Source organism: Daphnia magna, unplaced genomic scaffold (genome assembly GCF_020631705.1).
Source record: "Daphnia magna isolate NIES unplaced genomic scaffold, ASM2063170v1.1 Dm_contigs184, whole genome shotgun sequence".
Classification (NCBI taxonomy): Eukaryota; Metazoa; Arthropoda; class Branchiopoda; order Diplostraca; family Daphniidae; genus Daphnia; species Daphnia magna.
Window position 1 is genome coordinate 62,295 of NW_025533159.1, and position 5,261 is coordinate 67,555.

A 5,261-nucleotide genomic window follows, 5' to 3' on the forward strand; every position below is an offset into this window, starting at 1 on the left:
ATCACAGGGTATTTGTTGAAATATAAATGCGCAATCCAAGGAACCCGATAAGTTGACGAAACCGACTCAAGACAAATGATGCTGTTTAGACTCACCCTTTGTCTCACTACTATATATACATCTGTCAAATCTTATTCTCATTCTCTTCTCTATCTGTCAAGACTGGATCACTGTAAGAATATAAATTAATCTGTATTTCCTCAAGAAGTTATTTGTGATGTTATTCTCTATAACAAAATAATACATCTCTAGTTATGCAAAGTACAAATAACATGTCTAATATACTTATTTAAAATCAACAGGTTATGGGCCCAGTACTCTCACTGACTAAAAGAGTAACATTGAAATGGAATCTTCATCTCTTAAGGATACTGAACATCTAACTAAGTTCAATGGAAGCCATTTTCGTCGTTGGAAGTGTGGTTTGAGACTAATCTTGGACAACATGGTCTCTTAGACATCATTGATGGAGTGGAACTCAAACCCGCAGAGGTAATATTGTACAGCAATTTATTTTGCGAGCCAAAAACAACTACACATCTTAAGTTAAAACATATTGTAACGGGCAATCGACGTCAGAGCCGTTTATTAGGAAATCAAAGAGAATTGACTACAGAGTAAACTAAGAATAAGGGAAACAAGGTTTAAACAAGTTTGACACATATGAATAACTAAGACGGAAGGAACCCAGATCCAGCCGAGTGGTCTTCTTTTATACCATCGATGGACGTTTTCTCCTGTTCTAGGAATTTAAGTAATTGGGTGATAACCTTCCTGTGACATTTAATAATCATCAGTTTTATCTAACTCTCGGGAGTTAACCATGAGATAAATTCTATAGGTTGCATAACCCTACGTCAGCTGTGCGTTACAATATCCTCTATTGCAAACTTAAATGATACTAAAAATTTTTCATCGTAAAATTGATTTTTGCAGTCGCTGTATATTTCAGGCATTTTTTTTTTTTTTTTTTGCTCAATAGTATATTAATGCAGAACATCATAATTTTTTTTAAAATTAATTTGCATACCAACAATCATCATTATGCTCAATAGTAAAAACAGAAATGTTACCATATCCTTATTTCTTTTCTTTTTCGAGAAAAATCAGATATTTCGATTTTACTCATGGACTTTAAAGAGCAGAAAGAATAAAGTAACTTCGAGAAAATCAGATATTTCGATTTTTCTCATGCACTCCCAAAGAGTAGAAAACAACATAATATTATTTAAACAGATAAATTTGACTTTACTCATGCACTCATATTCAAATCAATCAATGCATTTATAACTCATAAAACAATTTTTAAAATATTTAAATGTTTTTTTTAAGAAAACCAGATAATTTAATCTTTTTCTTTTATACATGTAATCAAAAAAAGTTGGAACTATTATCACTCACTTAAACTGTTTAAACCTGACTATGAGTTAGTAATTATCTACGTACTTCAAGCATCACAAATGTTAAACTATTAAAACAAATTACAATAATAACCAAAAACTGTATTACAAATTTTAGGCTAGAGGAGAAAATGGTATAGTCACAAACGCCAATCTCATCAATAAATGGAAAGAGAAAGATGTCACTGCAAGGAATTATCTCTTCGCTACGACCGATGATGAATTTCGTGACACCTTGTGCACATCTCTTACTGCTGCGGAAATGTACGACAGGATCAGAAATCAACATGCTCGAAATGCAGCTGACAATAGGCTCATCTTACTTCAACAATTCACTGAGTATAAATACAAACAAGGACACAACATGACAAGCCATGTCACTGCTATTGAACTCCTGTGGTCAAGACTCAAAGAAGTAGGTGAACAAATATTAGAGACACAAGTAATGTCGAAAATTCTGTCCACTCTCCCATCTACCTATCGTCATTTCTACACAACATGAAACAACTCACCCGAGGAAGGCAGAACTGTCAACTTCTCGCAAAGCTTCAGGAAGAAGAAGCAATCTCTCAAGCCTTTACTACGAATCAAGATGGGAATGCATCTCAACAAGGCGGAGCCTATGCAGCAACTAATTTTCAAAGGTACAGCCATCCCAGTCAATTCGGAAATCTTCCTCAGGCAGCATGCTTTCCTTATCAGCAGATCGGCAGACCTCAACCTTACTTCATTCCACGCGGAACGAGAAGAGGTGGATACCCAGGTTTAAGAGGAGGTAGTCGCGGATTTTGAGGAACGTATCGAGGACGAGGAGGAGTTCCACCATATCAACAGCAACTTTGTGGTTATTGCGGTCTTGGTCCACACAAGGTCTCAAACTGTAGAGTGAGATTGAGGAATGAAGCAGAGCAACATCAAGCAAACGCAAATATCTCATTTCTAGTCCAACCAGCAGATCAAGATCACAGTTATCTATCGTCAACTAGCTTTGACTTCGAGACCTATGGTTTTGCTGCCGACTCTGGTTCATCTGAACACATGACTGATAAAAGATCAATCCTTGTTAACTTCAAATCAATCAAGAAAGGAACTCATTTGGTCCTCGGTATCGGAAAAACTTGTTTACAAGCTGAAGGAAAGGGTGATGTGGAAGTAACTAACAGTATCGGAATATCCCTCCTACTCACTGACGTGCTTTACGTTCCTGGCTTAGGAATAAATCTTTTTTCTATCAGTGCTGCCACAGCACATGGAATAGAAGCTATTTTTTCTGATGATATGGTATACTAATTTATCTTTCACATATTCACATAAACAAAGATCGCTAATCAATTTTCTTTATTCCTTAAGTAACTTTCTTTCGCCACGGAAAGTTAGAGATGACTGGCAAACGCGCCAACGAAAAGCTATATTATCTTGATATCACTGTAAAAATTCAAACAACGTCACACGCCGCCACCAGCCTGTCAATCTCTACTTGGCATCAGAGACTCGCACACACAAACAAAAAGACCATCATGAAAATGGAACGTCAAAATGCAGTTTGCGGTCTCCACATTAATCATAGTAACTTCCCATCATCATTATGTACAGGATGCATTCTTGGTAAAATGCATCGTCTGCCGTTTCCAAGTGGAAGAAGAAGAGGTATCAATGTAGGCGACCTGGTACACTCTGACATTTGTGGACCTATGCAAACGATGTCTCCAAACAAATCTCGTTACTTCGTTTTATTCAAGGACGACTTCAGTGGCTGGTCGGAGGTATATTTTTTTCAACATAAGTCCGAAGCCCTCAATCAATTCAAGAAGTTCGTAGCCATTTTTAAAAATCAACATAATCGACAGATCTGCACACTACGATCCGACAATGGCGGAGAATATGTGAATCGAGAATTTGAAGAATGGCTTGAACAAATGGGAATCAACCATGAACTTAGTGCCCCATATACTCCAGAACAGAACGGCGTCTCCGAAAGGGCAAATCGTACTATAATGGAAGCAGCACGAAGTATGTATCTTGCACGAAATGTTCCTGATTACCTATGGGCTGAAGCAGTCGCCTACGCAGTCTACATACAGAACCGGATCCTATGAAGAACTGGAAGTGCAACTCCTTATGAAATTCTGCATGGAGAAAAGCCGGATGTATCGCACCTGCGTATCTTTGGTTCTGTTTCCTTTGTACATATTCCTGATGCGTTACGACGAAAACTTGATCCTAAGGCTGTGCAAGGCATCTTTGTTGGTTGCTGTGTGTCCACAAAAGCTTATCGAATATGGCTCCCATCAAAGAGAAAAGTTGAAATCAGTCGAAACGTCATTGTAGATGAGTCAAATGGGATCATTCCCGAGGTAAACAAACAACAAATATCTACGCCTTTTGACCATCTTGTTTCCAGAGACATCAAAGAAGCTGAAACTCAACAGACGGAGACATCAAATACAGCTGGCGAGCCGGCCGAAATTGTAGAGCAACAATGTCAAGTCGAGGAAATGGAGTCTGCAGAGGAGATGGTGGACACGGAACAACCTGAAAGTGCAGAGCGGGCTGCAAGTTCAGAGCCAATTAGGGGTTTGGAACAAAACGCAAGTTCAGAACAAACTGCAAATTTCGAACAAACTACGGGTTCAGAACAATCTTCAAACACAGAAGAAAGCATTTCAGCAGAATCAAGATCCGATCAGCAAGCAATACTACCCCGACGTCAGTCATCTCGAGTTCCAGTCCACAACGAAAAATTTTTAGAATGGAGGAGGAACATAGCAAAGAAAAATCAGAAATTGTCATTTGGGATGGAAGCGGCAATCTCTATTTCTCCAGTTGAAAACCTTGAGCCGAAAAACTACAAAGAAGCTATGAAAAGTGATGAAGCTGAACTATGGACCAAGGCTATCGAAGAAGAATACAAGTCACTTATGGCAAATGAAACATGGATACTTGTAAAACGGCCCACCGAGAGAAACATCATAGGCTGCAAATGGGTGTTCAAGATCAAACCCGGCTATCCTGGTGTATCTGAAAGATACAAAGCCAGACTAGTGGCAAAAGGTTTTGCCCAGAGCTACGGTATTGATTATAGTGAGACTTTCGCTCCTGTTCTAAAATATGACTCTCTTCGTACCATTTTAGCCATCATTGCAGTCCGAAACTTAGAAGTCGCTCTGCTGGATGTAAAAACTGCTTTTCTTTACGGAAAGCTGAAAGAGCAAGTTTTCATGGAACAACCTGAAGGTTTTGCAGTAGCTGGAAAAGAAGATCATGTATGCCTGCTGGAGAAAAGTCTTTATGGCTTAAAACAAGCACCAAGAGTTTGGAATGAGAAGTTCAACATGTTTCTTGTCGAATTCGGACTCTCAAGATGTGAATCTGATCCCTGCGTTTATTATAGACGAAGAAGAGAGGATATTCTAATTGTTGCTATCTTTGTAGACGATGGGATTGTGTGTGGATCCAGCCTGTCCAATGTAAAGCATATCATTGACTTTGTTTCAAAGGAATTCGATATGCGCTGTCTACCAGCAACCCGCTTGTTCAGCCTTGATATCCATCGTGATCAAGAAAAACGAAAAATCTTGATTAATCAACCAGAATTTATCAAGAAAATCCTTGTCAAGTTTAAAATGGATACCTGCAACCCAACGTCTACTCCTGCTGATCCATGCACTCGTCTCAATTTAGAAATGTCGCCAACATCCGAAGAGGAGAAACTCGACATGTCACATGTGCCATATCGTGAAGCAGTCGGATTTCTTCTCTATTTGTCATTTACCTGTAGACCAGACATCTCATATGCCGTTAATCAAGTCGCGAAATTTTGCCAAAATCCAGGCCGGGCCCACTGGAGTGCAGTAAAAAGAA

The 5,261-nt window shown here is 38.9% G+C and overlaps 1 pseudogene; it reads left to right on the top strand.

Annotated features, from left to right (window-relative positions):
• Positions 1-346: 346 nt before the first annotated feature.
• LOC123467396 lies at positions 347-2,333 on the top strand (annotated as a pseudogene).
• Positions 2,334-5,261: the final 2,928 nt, after the last annotated feature.